This window comes from Schistocerca gregaria, chromosome 4 (assembly GCF_023897955.1).
Source record: "Schistocerca gregaria isolate iqSchGreg1 chromosome 4, iqSchGreg1.2, whole genome shotgun sequence".
NCBI classification, from domain to species: Eukaryota; Metazoa; Arthropoda; class Insecta; order Orthoptera; family Acrididae; genus Schistocerca; species Schistocerca gregaria.
In genome coordinates this window covers 272,575,766-272,593,407 of record NC_064923.1, presented here as the reverse complement: position 1 = coordinate 272,593,407, position 17,642 = coordinate 272,575,766, and the positions used below count along the sequence as shown (strand labels likewise).

The 17,642-nt window shown below is 42.0% G+C and overlaps 1 protein-coding gene across 3 annotated transcripts in view; it reads right to left on the bottom strand.

Moving 5' to 3' along the window:
* LOC126365992 (protein GDAP2 homolog) overlaps window positions 1–17,642 on the bottom strand; it is a 929,669-nt gene that overhangs the window by 128,405 nt on the left and 783,622 nt on the right. The window lies entirely within an intron of this gene.

Sequence of the window (17,642 nt, the reverse complement as noted above, 5' to 3'; positions counted from 1 at the left end):
AGTATTTTACTTTTTTGGACGTAACTCGCATATCTTTAATTGTAAAGTGGGTTCGGTACGCCTGAAGTGACTGCTGTATTTCTGCGCACATCTTACAATACAGTATTGAAGTAACCTGCCGTCAGGCGAGAAAGTGATCTCCACTGTTAACCCTCACGGCTAACCGCTGCGTACCTAATATCACTTCCCTGATTTTTCCGCTGAACTAATATGGCATATCACCGTCCCAAACGCAGGGGGGTACAGGGTGCTGTTTTTCAGTATAGGTCATTATCACTGGGTTATGGACACGGATCGAAAGATTGTTCCGACTAATACCTCATTGATACATCAAACGCAGCTCTGGTTTACAGTCTTGACCTAAAGCCAGCTAGAGGAGTTACAAGAAAATTCCCATTTGGTCTGAAACTTTAATCAGTCATTTGTATCATAGGTATAAGAGACGATGAACAAGTTCCCGTTTGAGAGCGTTGCTGCTGCATATATGCAACGCGGCGCGATTCCTATGCGGATATATAAGCACTGACATGTAAGCAAGAGACTGGTGCGGTAACCCGACTTTCCGAGATGCGTGCGGTAAATGCGGAAAAGTGAACTATGGTGACGTTAAAAACCAAATACCGTGCACATAGGACCAGCGTGCTAATATTCTTTTCATGGCTGCCGAAGGACAAGCACCGGTAGACATCCATCGAAGAATGGAGAATATGGATGTGGCAGCATGTCAGAAGAAAACCACCGTTGTGGAATGGCACAACAAAGGGTGCTTCTGCTTCATGATAACGCACGTCTCCACACCGCAAATGCCGCAACGCGGAAGTTACGCAGACTCAAGTGGGATGCATTCGAGCACCCGCCCTACAGTCCCGATCTCTTCGCATGCGATTATTATGCCTTCGGTTCCTTAAAAAAGGCTTGGACGCTCGACAATTCCGTCGAACGAGGAGATGCAGCACCTGATGTGGGATGACTGCTTCAGTGCTCCCGGCGATTTTGCCTGACTGGTATACAGATTCTGGACTCTACGGCATTCGAACGGATACTTTTCGATCGCCCCCTTATGTAAGCTTCTCTGTAAATTCTTTCCTGGTGTTCCGATATTATTTCAGTAGCGGTACAGGCTCTACACTAGGACACGGCAGGCACCTATTGTTAAATACTCATCAAGACGCATGTCCAGATTAGACGATGAAGTCCAGGAATAACGCCGTATGACAAGCGAGACACTGTTTCATTTCCTACGGTTGCAGAGCTCTCGCTGCCGACTGTACCGGTAACATCAATAACACCAGCCTCATCGATTACGGGGGCTCCAGTGTAGTGCCTCCAGATGACGTCGCCTGCTGTTTCTACGGTTTGAGGTCACAACTCTGACGTCACCGCCGTCTTGACCTAGACCACGGGACTACTAGTGCAAGGCGAGTGCCCTACAATCACCTGTTCAGTTTTCACTTTTAAATCGTTAGCAATTATTTATTACTTTCTTCTATCTCAGCAAGAAACTAGTTCCGCATTTAGTCATGTCCGTCGGGATAGACTAAATTAGCGCCAGGTAAGCACCACATTGGATAGTATCACACTCATTTTCAAGAAGCCCAGAACCGGAGGGTGCAAACAGTATCTAACTTAACCAATACTAAGTTTTTAATTACTATTCCTGTTATTTAAAATATTCATATTAGCCCCTTTCTTCGTTTATATTCGACATTTGTATCATTTAAACTACGGCATTTAATGAAAATTCTTTTGAATCACATTACAAATCAGCTAAACGAAGTAAATTAAAACTTGAAGATTGAAGTGCACGATACGGTTTAGACCTACTTGTGTGTAGTTTTGGATAGGTAAACATAAATAATGTTCCTACGATCGCACCTTGGATTTCAACTGTCAGGGGTTTGCACCTTGGATTTCAACTGTCAAGGGTTCTAAGATAACGTCGAAGAAATTATTTCAAATTCTCTTTATTCTGTTGGCAAACAGATTATGGCAAAAATGCTTTACTTAGGCAAACAAGTCTTCTGACAGGAGAACAACATAGCGTTGACATCTCACGAAGCGACTCAGTGAATTTGGAATACGTGGACTTGATGACATACTGAAAAACCAATGTAAAACGGATTATTCAAAGAATCGTTGTAGTAATGAACCTCGTAATTTTTCTCGCGAAGAAATCCATTACTGTCCGAAGAGACTGCGTCAATACTGATAAGAGCATTAAGGAGTTTCTTTGGGTAAAAAATCGCGTTTTTTTCTCATTAAGTCCTGTAGATGACCTTTACTGACATGCAATGACAAGGCAGAACATGAGGGCACAAATGGCAGAAAATCCTAAGAAATTTTGGTTCAAATGGTTCTGAGCACTATGGGACTTAACATCTATGGTCATCAGTCCCCTAGAACTTAGAACTACTTAAACCTAACTAACCTAAGGACATCACACAACACCCAACCATCACGAGGCAGAGAAAATCCCTGACCCGCCGGGAATCGAATACGGGAACCCGGGTGTGGGAAGCGAGAACGCTACCGCACGACCACGAGATGCGGGCAAATTTTGGTCTTATGTCAAAGCAGTAGGTAGATCAAAACAAAATGTCCAGACACTCTGTGACCAAAATGGCACTGAAACAGAGGATGACAGACTAAAGGCCGAAATACTAAATGTCTTTTTCCAAAGCTGTTTCACAGAGGAAGACTGCACTGTAGTTCCGTCTCTAGATTGTCGCACAGATGACAAAATGGTAGATATCGAAATAGACCGCAGAGGGATAGAGAAACAATTAAAATCGCTCAAAAGAGGAAAGGCAGCTGGACCTGATGGGATACCAGTTCGATTTTACACAGAGTACGCGAAGGAACTTGCCCCCCTTCTTGCAGCGGTGTACCGTAGGTCTCTAGAAGAGCGTAGCGTTTCAAAGGATTGGAAATGGGCACAGGTCATTCCCGTTTTCAAGAAGTGACGTCGAACAGATGTGCAGAACTACAGACCTATATCTCTAACGTCGATCAGTTGTAGAACTTTGGAACACGTATTATGTTCGAGTATAATGATTTTTCTGGAGACTAGAAATCAACTCTGTAAGAATGGTGCAAGGAATGGCAATTGAATCTCAATGTAGACAAGTGTAATGTGCTGCGAATACATAGAAAGAAAGATCCCTTATCATTTAGCTACACTATAGCAGGTCAGCAACTGGAAGCAGTTAATTCCATAAATTATCTGGGAGTAGGCATTAGGAGTGATTTAAAATGGAATGATCATATAAAGTTCATCGTCCGTAAAGCAGATGCCAGACTGAGATTCATTGGAAGACTCTTAAGTAAATGCAGTCCGAAAACAAAGGAAGTAGATCACAGTACGCTTGTTCTCCCACTGCTTGAATACTGCTCACCGGTGTGGGATCCGTACCAGATGGGGTTGATAGAAGAGATAGAGAAGATCCAATGGAGAGCGGTGCGCTTCGTTACAGGATCATTTAGTAATCGCGAAAGCGTTACGGAGATGATAGATAAACTCTAGTGGAAGACTCTGCAGGAGAGACGCTCAGTAGCTCGGTACGGGCTTTTGTTGAAGTTTCGAGAATATACCTTCACCGAGGAGTCAAGCAGTATATTGATCCCTCCTACATATATCTCGCGAAGAGACCATGAGGATAAAATCAGAGAGATTAGAGTCAACACAGAGGCATACCCATAATCCCTCTTTTCCACGAACAATACGAGACTGGAATAGCAGGGAGAACCGATAGAGGTACACTCCGCCACACACCGTCAGGTGGCTTGCGGAGTGTAGATGTAGATGAATTTCCGATTTTCTACTCCAAATATTAGCATCACATTCACAGTTTATTTGATCTCAAAATAAAAACTGCTATGGCTCTGTAAAAAAACTGCTACGTTAGAAAATCCTTCCCTGTCCTGAGAGAATTTAATAATTATTTACGTAGTCTCAAAATCAGGAGTGCGGCTGTAATAGAAACATAAAATGACCTTTCCATTATATTAGATACAAAAACCGTGGTTGTTTCTTGTACCAGATGACGCTAGTAAACTGTGGCGCCACATGCTACGCCTGGTAATGCCGATGTGTGTTCACGATAACAAGAAGAAAATATATTGCTCACGGAAATCTTGTACCGTCGCACAGACTTAAATTATGATTATTTTCACATGTCAGTTTATTCATTGTAGTAATTAGTACTTTATTACTGATTACTAGTTTTAATGCTGTGTTTAAAGATACTTGACAAAATATTTCGTCATGTATTTGTAACTGTCTTGCTTGCATAGGGGAAGAAGTACTACAATACGTGTTTGTCACATTACGTAGCAGAAGCATATTCTTCGATTGTAAGACGGACGTGACGGAGTTCAGAAAGAACTTATTGCCGCGGCAGAAAATTACAAAGCTACAGGAATGGATTTACAAGTTCCGATACGAGTGACGTGTCAGAGTGCGAGTAATACTAGGATTGCCATATCTAGCTGGGATGTTGGCGGGACACACTGAGATGGGAATGCAGAAATGAAGTAAAGAAAGTATATAGTATAATTACTTTTTTAAAAAAAAAACACAGTTACATGGAACTTGCCGCGGCAAATGTAGTTGGTACAATATATTTTTCGGAAGATTTCACCTTTTGCAGCAGGTCTTTTTTCCCTTTTATCTATTTATAAAACTCCATGCAAGTCAGCTTGTAGTTAAACTGGCGCTGTAAGGTCGAACCCACAGTTCCTGGCAGCAGTCGATTTCTCTCATCAGTCCACTAGGCCGACATCAGCGAAAATACTCTTTCCACAGTGGCGTTGTGTGCGGGAATAGAAAACAAATACTCGCATAATTTTAGCAGTTGGCATTCACGTTCAGGATTTTCCATCTCCTTAAGCAAGCAAATCCACCTTTCTTCCACAGAGCATTTACACTTCCATTCTTCCGACTCACGCTTAGTTTCTAAAAAGCCCTTCAGGTACATATATTCCTGAAAACAATTGTCGCCTGATATCTTTACATCACTTTTAGTCAGATATATAATAGTGTTTTTCAATCATCACCCAATCTGGGGTTTCAAATAGCGTCATCTAATCACACGAGGGCTGTCCAGAAAGTAAGTTACGATCGGTCGCAAAATGGAAACGACTATGAAAATCCGATAAAGCTTTGCAAAGATGTGTTGGGCAGTGTCTCTAATATGACTATAGGTAGAATTATGTCGCTCTTTTCATTCGTGAGCTCTTAGCGAGCGCGTAAAGATTTTATAGAAAATAGTGTCAACCGCCAAGTACGAGGGCCTGATGAGAATTTCCCCTGAAGCTATGCAACCAACATTACATAACTGTCGTGCGGTTTCTTCTTCAAGACAATTCTCAGCCTCATTCAGCAGGGGCAATGAAGATGTTCCTGCATCGTTCCAATTGGAAATGTTTGGTTACCCTCAATACAGCCCGTAATTGTCTCCCACTGAGTTTCATCTCTGCTCAAACGAAGCGCTGGCTATGAAGACAACATTTTGGCACAGACAACGAGCTTTAGGCCAGCGTAGAGAATTGGCGGAAAGCACTGGCGGCTGCCTTCTATGATGAGGGTATTGGAAAGTTGGTACAACGATACGACGAATGTCTGAGTCAGAACGGCAACTACGTAGAGAAGTAGCTGAAAGGTGCAGCTAACTGTTACAAATGAAACATTTCTGATTTTCACTGTGACTTTTATTTCAGGATCTATTGTAACTTACTTTCTGGACAGCCCTCCTATAACTGACATTTATTAAAAGAAATAGCCCGTTTCCCCAAGCAATCAAATGCTATGGGATAGAAAGCCATTGCCTTTTCCTCAAACTTTAAAATCAAATTAATTACTACTGGGTTGGAGTCTCGTTCTTTAATACATTCAGATTCATCTTGATTTGCATGCAAATAACATTGGCAGTTTTCTTTTCATTCAGGCATCTTTATTTCAGTTGTAGAGACTTTATTCTTCTCCAGGCTTTTTACAAATTTGACTGCAGAAAAATGAAGTAAATTTCGCCAATCGGACTACTGAAATTATTTTAGATTGCCTGTTTTTGGCATCAAAAAATTGTTTTAATAGAACTCTGTCAACTGCGCGCATTAACGACGGCCATCTTGAATGAGATTTTCACTCTGCAGCGGAGTGTGCGCTGATATGAAACTTCCTGGCAGATTAAAACTGTGTGCCGGACCGAAACTCGAATTCGGGACCGTGGCCTTTCGGGGGCAAGTGCACTTGCCCGCGAACAGCAAAGGTCCCAAGTTCGAGTCTCGCTCCGGCACACAGTTTTAATCTGCCAGGAAGTTTCGACAGCCATCTTATTTTTGGGTGAGACAGAAAAGTCTGATGATTAATATAAATGTATAGGCAGAACTCTTTCAGCTTCTCTGATCTTACTATGAACACTGAAAAATAATTAAATATTGTCATTTCGATTATTTCAGTGTCGACAGTTAAGACTCCTACAGCGCTTGATATATAATCGAGGAGAATATGGTCACGGCATCCAGTTCCTTCTATTTTTTCCTAATTCTTCTTCAGTTTGGCGAAACATTCCGGTGCCCGCGTCGATGAAACCCTCCTGATTTGGTATTGGTAGTGTCTCCACAAAAAGCGATCATGTCTCTAACGGAATTTGCAGTCATCTTTGCTTTCATGCTTTGTTATTCAGAGAAACCAAACGCCATCAGCTACTGTTAGATTACGTCAGCTTCAGTAAAGTACCGAACAACTAAAGGAAACATCTTTTCAGCTCAGTACTTCGATGGATCGGTGCCTATGCTGTAAAATGAAACTTCCAGCAATTGTTTTACGCTCTCGGTCACGGGGTGTGGTGCGGGAATGTTTTTAAGAATCGCTGTAGCTTCGGTTCTGGCTGTAGACTGTTTTACGGCAACTTTGGAGTCACGATACATTGCGATATTCCGTTTTACAGTACAATCAGTTCTGCTGCAGCAATGAGCAATTCTTCCTCAATATCATCTTTAATATAAATGTAGAAATAGGCTTTGATGTCGATGCTACCGCGAATCTGTATGATTCTTTGTAGACATGTGATGCCGCACATCTGCGTTACCTCTTGAGAATGAAACAGCTACAAGTATCAGACAATGCTTCCTGATCCGAAGTTCGTTTCTTGACTAAAGACCATTCTTGCGTAATCATCCGAAAAGTGACACTTTCTCTTTCCATCCTTAGCCATTTTCGTAAGTTACGATAAGTTTATTAGATGGTAAACAGTCGACAATAACACTTTAGTCATCGAAGTACACGTCATTATACACTATATCGCAGTAAAAATTTCACACATTGCTAACGTGCACTCGTTCGTATTACGTTTGGAAGGAATCGCTGCTCAAATTGGAACTGCCCGATTCTTCTGCGTGGCCCTGCTTAAATAGTTCAGTCCCGTATAATTGGTAATCTGGCATTTTCTCGAATGACGGTGTTTCGTCGATACAGGATACGCTACATCCAAGAACTTCTGTGAGACGACCCTGTCAAGGTAAACTTACTGACATAAATGAAACTGAGGCTGCATTTGCACGTTGCGCTAACAGATGGTGTTATTTCAGTACTTGAGCGAAGCTCGTAACAGTATTTTACAAGATTGGGACAAAACTGTGTATTTTCGGGATACCGGGACAAGAAGGTCCATAACGAAGACGGTCCCGATGTATCAGGATGGATGGCACACCTATGAAATAAGCATATGTAAAGAACAATAGTGTCATCTGTTCCTTTCAAGATTTTGCTACTGTCGCTTTGGAGTGACAAGATTTTGAGGGCATGCTTTCTAGAGTCTGTCTAGCTTCACATAGAGGTGGTTATCACGCGTTCCACTCCACAGATAACGCTGTCTGACTGACGTAATTAACAACGATGTAAAAAACGCACTAGAAAGGTAGCTACACCACTCGACTTTCTGCAAGGCCGGTTATCGAACGTCTTCATCTTTAGCCTACTGACTCCCTTTTCCGAGAGAGGGGAAGGAACTTTGGTTTGGGTGAGAGCCTTTGAAGACGAGGTCACTGATGCATACAAGAGCACTGTATTCGAACTGCATGCAGCCCATAGAATATAGGAAATAAAAGGAATGGTCATCATCAGTATTTAGGGGGGGGGGGGGGGCAGTAGTAATATTCACAGTCCTCTGGCTGTGTATCAAAAACGGAAGTGTTTCGTGGAATGTGCGTACATGACTCTTGGTGATGATTCAACGACAGACAAGTACATAACGACTTGGTGGACATATTGGGGCTATTCGAAATGGCTAAGTTGTGTGCCAGCACTGGGAGCCAGCCCATCCTTTACCTCTCTTTATCTTATCGTCACCATCAGCTCAAACACCACGCTACACTTTACACACACCCGTCACAGTCACTCCGCACTGAGTAGTTATACTTCAAGACACAACGAAAGCGCTTTTAGAGTACAAAGGGCCAACACGCACATGGAAAGAAAACTAGTCTGACTAAGCACCGAAAGCGCACCTCAGGGCCTCGTATTACATACTTACACAACTTTACGTGTTACCCGGAGATGTTTCGTTGCGTTAGCCGTTGACTACTGCAGCTATAAACCCCCAAGACAGCTGACTTTGTACCTAGCTCCAGAAATACCCAGTCACGACTCTCTTAGGACATTGCGTTAGCAGCAGAAGTCTCTTTCAGGGGTCGAAAGTATTAGTGTTACCGCTGTCAAGGAGCTCCATGTTGCAAAGCGATATGAAATGGAATAGGAGTTGGTAGAAAGCAAGGCGAATGCTCGACTTCATTTTGTTGTTGTTATTGTGGTCTTCAGTCCTGAGACTGGTTTGATGCAGCTCTCCATGCTACTCTATCCTTTGCAAGCTTCTTCATCTCCCAGTACCTACAGCAACCTACATCCTTCTGAATCTGCTTAGTGTAGTTATCTCTTGGTCTCCCTCTACGATTTTTACCTTCCACTCTGCCCTCCAATACTAAATTGGTGATCCCTTGATACCCCAGAACATGTCCTACCAACCGATCACTTCTTCTGGTCAAGTTGTGCCACAAACTTCTCCCCAATCCGATTCAATACTTCTTCATTAGTTATGTGATCTACCCATCTAATCTTCAGCATTCTTCTGTAGCACCACATTTCGAAAGCTTCTATTCTCTTCTTGTCCAAACTATTTATCGTCCACGATTCACTTCCATACACGGCTACACTCCATACAAATACTTTCAGAAATGACTTCCTGACACTTGAATACATACTCGATGTTTACAAATTCCTCTTCTTCAGAAACGCTTTCCATGCCATTGCCAGTCTACATTTTATATCCTCTCTACTTCGACCATCATCAATTATTTTGCTCCCCAAATAGCAAAACTCCTTTACTACTTTAAGTGTCTCATTTCCTAATCTAATTTCCTCAGCATCACCAGACTTAATTCGACTACATTCCATTATCCTCGTTTCGCTTTTGTTGATGATCATCTTATATCCTCCTTTCAAGACACTATCCATTCCGTTCAACTGCTCTTCCAAGTCCTTTGCTGTCTCTGACAGAATTACGATGTCATCGGCGAACCTCAAAGTTTTTATTTCTTCTCCATGGACTTTAATACCTACTCCGAATTTTTCTTTTGTTTCCTTCACTGCTTGCTCAATATACAGATTGAATAACATCGGGGAGAGACTACAGCCCTGTCTCACTCCCTTCCCAACCACTGCTTCCCTTTCATGACTTCATTTTATTGGAAGAATTTTTGCAAAGTGTAGCTCATCCGTAAATGAGACGGTATACAGAGCGCTAATGCGGCCCATTCTTGAGTACTCTTCGAGTGGTTAGGATCCCCATCAATTCGAATTAAAGGAAGACGTCGAAGCAATTCAGAGGCGGGCTGCTAGATTTGTTACCAGTAGGTTCGATCAGCATGTAAGTATTATGGAGGTGCTTCATGAACTCAAATGGGAATCCCTGAAGAGAAGACGATGCTCTTTACGCAAGGCACTGTTGCGCAAATTTAGAGGACCGGAATTTGAGGCCGACTGCAGAACGATCCTGCTGCGGCTAACTTAAATTTCGCGCATGGACCACGAAGATACGCTGCGACAAATTAGGGCTCGTATAGAGGCTTTTAGACAGCCGTTTTTCCTCCGCTCTATCAGCGAGTGGAACAGGAGAGGAAATGATTAGTAGTGGTATAAGCTATCGTTCACCATGCACAGTACATGTTCTGTGAAGTATGTATGTAGATGTAGAGAGAACAGGCTTGTAACTTTCCAGGCCAAAAATGAATACGTTTGCATTCAGCAGCACGAGATTTCAGACAAAAGTTTTTATCAGCCATGAAACTAGAACATACTCTTCGCTTGATAAGCGACAGACTTGGGCAGTTTGCTTTCAGTACCTGAGCGTAACTCTTCCACATTCGGCATTTACTGGTTTATAGAGAAGTTTTGGTTCGCTAGGCGGCATTGTTACTGTGAAGTACACCGCTGATCATTTGGGACGCATACAAAAGGAGCATCGTACTGGGAATATAATCTAGACTACTGCTATAAAATGCCGGGATAGAACACAGATCTCCCCTTTGCGTTCAAGAAATCGGATTCAACGCATATGACAACGTATTACATAAAATTCAGTGGAGAGACCCCCGCATGTCATCAGTTCTGAGACCTTCAAACGTAGATAAAATGATACTTAGAACAATGTTTCAAAGATAACAGATGTTCACTTCGAATCAGGTAAATTCACAATCAGTATTGGCAGATCCATTCATAGCTGACAGCTTTGCGATAAACTTATAACGTTATCAGTGCACTGGCGTTGACTACTGGTTAACGCTGTTTATATATCTGGATTTTCAATAGCAGTCATTAAGCTGTACATCTATTTCACAATGTCGATTCAACACAGTGGTGTTTCCACATCAAAGAGATTCTTGAGCCATACTGAATGAGGAGAAAATACCAGTTAGCCTACTGGAGCCATAATAAAGACATTCTGTAGTAGCCTTATGCACTGGGGCAAGTAATGCAACGTCTATAATAACCTTTTTAGTAAGTACTGTATCTCATAGTTTAAAACAGCAAATTTTATTCCTTGTCAACAATCAAATGCGTTCACTCTTCAGGTTTCTCTTTAGAGTGAGATCATAAGACTGTTGTTATCCACAGGAGCCACCCACGTTAGTCACAACAATACAGGGAGCGCTTGCATATTGAGGACGGAGGCATCAGCATTACAGCCGACGTTTGCTGCCGAAGAACTAGCAGAGGGGCAGGCATCTTCCACTGCAACTCCGATGCTTTGTAACAATGTTGAATGACGATTCCAGGCATGCATTCCATTTAATAATTTGAATCTGAAGATACATTCTCCAGCTTCTAGAAGTTTGTCGGCATATATCTAAGCTCCCTTCAGTAAGCATAGACACCGTTCTCAGATGCCATCTAGGACACGACAGGGAAAAATTCAAAGTCAAAACACACGCAAATTCCTGGTCCTATCAATGTTTTAAGCCGCTAGACCAAGCAACCAGCGGCGAATAGCTTTGTGGACAACCCATTTACAACTGACCTTGTCTCTTTACCCACTACCAAGAGGCAACGAATCCTCATCAGATAATAATCAACAGTTGCTAAGTAACTGTTCAATGGACTGAGGCTCCCATTTTGTGTACATAATTACGAAAAATTACGTCGTCCTTCGAAATACTGGTTATTTCAAGCAATTTCACTGACATACATTCGCTTTAATTCAAGTGCTAGCAGTTGGTGATCATATCCACTGAAGCGCCAAAGAAATTGGTATACATATGCATATTCAAATACGTAAACATGCACAATAGGGCACTGCGATCAGCAATGCCTATTTACGACAACAAGTGTCTGGTGCAGTTGTAAGAACGGTTACTGCTGCTACAATGACATTTTAACTAGATTTAGCGAGTCTGAACGTGGTGTTATAGCCGGCCCATGAGCGCTGGAACACAGCAACTCCGAAGTAGCGATGAAGTGGGGATTTTCCCGTACGACCATTTCACGAGCGTACCGTGAATATAAGGAATCCGGTAAAACGTCAAATACGACATCGTTGTGGCTGGATAAAGATCCTACAAGAACGGGACCAACGACGACTGAAGAGAATCGTTCAACATGACAGAAGTGGAACCCTTCCGCAAACTGCTGCAGATTCCAATGCTGGGCTATCAACAAGTGCCACCGTGCCAACCATTCAACGAAACATCATCGATACACGCTTTCGGAGCCAAAGGTCCACTCGTGTATCCTTACTGACTGCGCGACACAAAGCTTTACGCCTCACCTGGGGTTTCAGGCGCTACAGTCTGGAAACGCGCGACCGCTACGGTCGCAGGTTCGAATCCTGCCTCGGGCATGGATGTGTGTGATGTTCTTTGGTTAGTTAGGTTTAATTAGTTCTATGGGGGACTGATGACCTTAGAAGTTAAGTCCCATAGTGCTCAGAGTCATTTGAGACATTTTTCGAACCTCACCTGGGTCCGTCAACAACGACATTGGACGGTTGCTGACCGGAAAAATGTTGACTGGTCAGACGAGTCTCGTTTAAAATTGTATCGAGTGGATGGGCGTGTACGGGTATGGAGACAATCTCACGAATCCATGGACTCTGCATGTCAGCAGGGGACTGTTCAAGCTGGTGGAGGCTCTGTAATGGTGTTGGGTGTGTGCAGTTGGGAGTTATATGGGACCTCTAATACGTCTAGATACGACTCTGACAGGTGACACGTATGCATCCATTCATGTCCATTTTGCATTCCGATGACTTGGGCAATTCCACCAGGACTATGCGACGTCCCACACGTCCAGAATTGCTGCATAGTGGCTCCAGAAACACTCCTCCAAGTTTCAAACACTTGCTGGCCACCAACTCCCCAGAAATGAACATTATTGAGCATATCTGGGATGCCTTGCAATGTGCTGTTCAGAAGAGATCTACACCCCCTCGTGCTCTTACGGACAGCCCTGCAGGGCTGATGGTGTCAGTTCTCTCCAGCACTACTTCCGGCATTAGTCGAGCCCATGTCATGCCGTGATGCGGCACTTCCGCGTGCTCGCGGGGCCCTACACGATATTAGCCAGGTGCACCACTTTCTTTGGCTCTTCAGTGTATGTTGTCGAGGAAAAGGTTTTGATACACACTCCTTGTGTCTGGATTGTAAGTGTGTTTTCTTCGTATCGATTTGTATAAATTCCTCAGTCAGTGAAGGAAAAAAATCCATGAAGGTGATGCAAAAGCTATATTTGCCCACAAAACGCTCGCCCGAGTTATCATACGAAACTACATTTATCTCATAAATAGGTAGCTTCTTTTTTTTTCTTCAAAAGAAAGTAAATTTCAACGCCAAAACGCCAAAATAAAGCACTCTCCTACAGGTGCATGATGTCATCCAAATCATGTCGGAAACGCGTGAATGGAAAAAACGTGAAGAACGAAACGTGACGAACATATGACGATACCCCGACATTAATAAGAACGCTTTGGTAATAGACGTAAAGTGTCAGGTTTCTTTTTTTTCAGCCAGCATAATCACACGAAAATTTTCCCCTTTACCGTTTGAAGCTCAAATGGATTTTTGTTCTTGCTGCAGTTGCGGCTTAGAGAAAGGGAAGCACTGTTGCTGTCACGATTTTGTTTTGTTAATTCAATCAGAACAGCGACAAAGTAAGCAATAAACGTGAAAGTTACTTGCTGCTGTACTCCGGCATTCCACATTGATAACAGCAAGGATTGTTATCAGGATTTCATCCATTTAAAGACGCTGAGGCTCCTTCATTCCACTACAATATATCCCTTGTTTTCGTAAAGAGGAGCCAGTGAAGGTGATCTGCCGCGGTCACGGGAGCTTGCTTCAGCGTCGAGGAGGAAACACGGCAGATAACCTCGCAATTGTGAATACTGATAACGTTCCTACTACGAGCCGTCCACGGGAACTAACTCCGCGACCTTCCTCTCCTCGCTAACGAAAGTAGCAGGGAATGTTACGGCACGCCACAGCGGCGGTCTCGCTTTAAGTGACTCGTACACTCAAGACCAAGAAAAAAACGACGCACCACTAAAGACTTATCCGAATAGGACGGAAAACAGCGATGTACATGTACAGACAAACAAATGACTACAATGTCATGGATGATTTATTCAAAAGAAAGAGCTTCATAAATTGATCGAGTCCAACGTTGGTCCAGCTCTGGCCCTTATGCAAACATTTATTGGCTTCTTATTCATTGATGGAGTTAGTGGCGCATTGCTTTGTCAAAATCCCGAGATTCTTGGAGTTAACTGTCCAAACATTCTCAATCTGGAAGAGATCTGGCCACCTTGCTGGCCAAGGTACAGTTTGGCCAAGACGACAACCAGCAAAAATTCTCGCCATGTGAGGACAGGCATTATCCTTCTGAAATGTAAGCCCCAGATGGCTTGTCATGAAGGGCAATGTAACAGGCGGTAGAATATCGTCGGTGTTCGTGAGCTGTAAGGATGCTGTGGATGATGACTAAAGGTGTCCTGCTACCGAAAGAAACAGCTCCCCAGACCATCACACTTGGTGGGCAGGCGACAGTCTGGTCGATATCCTACTGCTGTCCAGGGTATCTCCAGACACGTATTTGCTGGTCATCAGAGCCCAATTCAAAGCAGGACACATAACTGAAGACAGTTCTACTCCAGTCAATCAGACTCCAGGCCAAAGGCTTCATGACAAGCCATCCTGGTCTTACATTTCAGCAAGATAACGCCTGCTCAAAATTCAGTACACACAGCTGCCACCCTTGGCAGCAACAGTGGCACAAACACTGCTGGCCGTTGAGTACAGATGACAGGGATGACAGACACAGGTGCATTCCACACTGCTCTGACTCTATGCCAGAGCATGTCAATCTTAGTGGCTGGCGAGTGATGACTTGCCAGGTATTCGCCATCATGTGACCAGATGTTTTTAATTGGTGGTAAACCTAGAGCACTTGCAGCTCAAGGCATCAGTCGAACTCTCTCTGTATTGAGGTAGATGAGGAAAACATAGGCAGCATAGTGTGTTGTATTTCCTTGTTGAAAGGTAATGTTCTGGAGACCTTAAAACAAGCCACAGTAAGTGGCCTTAATGGGTCCATAATGTAACAGCTGTTTAGGTTACTGGCTACATGGATGAAGCACCCAATGACACCTCATACCATCACTAGAACTGTAACTCATCTGGATATAAGACATAGCGGCACTCCTGTGTACAATGTTGTTATCAGGCGCACCAGTGTCAGTGTGCCCCTTTCTGCTGTTGTATCTAGAGAAGCCACAACAGTGGTAGCATGCTACCAGCCTGTGATGCTCTAGAATCTGTTCATGTGGGCACTTTTCATCTGTGCAAACAGTGTGCGAGTCGCAAGGGGCCATTGAAATTCCACATGATGTTGAGTATGGCTCTCCTGAACCTGTCAATTCCATATTCTCCTAACAATCGTGGAATTCCAATCATTGCAGGCAGAAAAATCAGCTAATGACAAACAGTAATATCAATAGGTTGTATTCTTACTGCTGTCCAATTCTGACATGTGCTGGTAGACATTTCTCCTGCTTAAATGAAGCATAACACAATATTCTCATGAACAACCAGCATTGAAAGGTGATTTATGAATGACAAGACCATTGCATAACCTTTGCTTATATGCCGAATGTAGATAGCTTTACTCAAATCTGCTTTGATTTGTGGTGTCAAAATGCTTGTCATTCGGATATCCAAACACGTAGCACATTTCAATGCCAGTTTGACATTTGGTAAAGCTTTCATAGGGTTGCAGTTTAATGGCCAGCAGTGTATAATGAACTGTGGATGCTGGCATCCTTTTGAACTGTGTGGCATAAATCTATAATTAACAAAGCAGTTGTTTTTGTAGTCAGTAATCCACTAGCCAGAAATCTAACCTAATGGACTTTTTCCAACATTATAACAAATCTAAGAAATTAGATCTTCCAGTTGCCACATGTATGATGCAAGAGATTATTTCCTCCTTTGATGACAATAAAGACAACCCTCAAATACAAAATAATGGGGGTTTATACACTGACTGTGTCTACAGCTGTTGATTGTAGTAATTGAAAAATGGCATACAGAAGTCAATAGTATGCCATTTGTTGTTGTACGTCACAAATGTGGAATCATTAATTTGGCACTAAGAAATATACCTTCTATATGCCTCACTGACTATTGTGGATAAAATGCTTTTATGTGATGGAACACTGTGACCAAAATGCTTGTTAGCTACAACAACAATCTCTCACACTTGACAGAAGAATCATATAAAACTTACTAGTTGCATATAATGTAACACTGCCTTTGATTTCCCAATTAAATGTATGTTTATGCTTTCATCTTATCTACTGAAACAAGTTGAAAATAATAATGAATACAGTTCATTTTCTGGAAAGCTTCTGGCCATCTGCACCATAATTACCACAGAAGAGAACAATGGTATGCCATTTATAAAATTTCTCAAATTCAGAATGCAGCCTTAAGAGCCTTTATGCAATATACTTGCAGAAAATTACCTTAAGACAGTGAATCAATCTGATATGTCACATGGCAGTGTACCTGTATCCTTGTGTCATCCAGTTCTGTATGCAGTCAGTGTATGAAAACTAACAAATCATTTTCTCTCCCTGATACAATAATTCTAAGACTGAAATGTGAAGGATTTGTTTTATTTGACAGTGAAACACGTGATCTATTTTTTACCACAAAATCAACGGCACAAAATTCAGATTAAGAATTAGACAAAATGTGCTCATCATACAAATTTCAAAATTTGAACTGTAATTTTTTTTAAGGTTGTCTAAAAAATAAATTTGCAAAATTTGTGTCTGCAATTTTCACACTCTCAACAAATTCAGAATCCTCCTACTATTCATATAAAAAAAGGCTTGAATTTGTATTCAAGTGTTTAAAAAAATCAGTAACTTATATCAATTTTGGATTATGGATGTTTAGTGGGAGAAGATGTACTTCTCTGACTCCCAATTATCATATTAAAAATGAGTTTGAACTCAACTGAGAAACTAACTTTCTTCGGTACAAGTCAGTAACAAAGTCATCAAACCAGTTTGCTACTGGTTACAGGCTTAATATATAGAATCACTCAGAGAAAGTAAAATAAATACAGCAAACCTAAAAATACAGTCACTTATGGGCATAATGCAAAATGCAGAACCTCTGCTTATGCAAATTGTAACCATTAAGAATGTCTTTTACACAGGACTTACTATTTCACTGATTACTGGATGCAACTATTCAAGTCACTGGGTAATACCAGTTAAGCTATTTTCCTTAAGTATAAAACAGAATGAGAGGCCCAAAGCACTGTTGTCCATGTTATCTTTTAAGTTAAAAGAAAAAATGTAATAAATAAAAAAACAAGTATTGTGGTCTGATATAATTAGTATAATATTTCTTTAGTGCAATTCACTTGTCACTGTCTAGTTATTGCTTGGCTGCAATGAAGAATTTGTCTTCCCATCTCTTTTAAACATTTGTTTGTGTCATTCAGTTATTATAGTACATATTAAAATCAGAGGAAGATATTTGTTTAAAACAAAAACTTTCAGTCAGGCAACTGTCAAAGACAT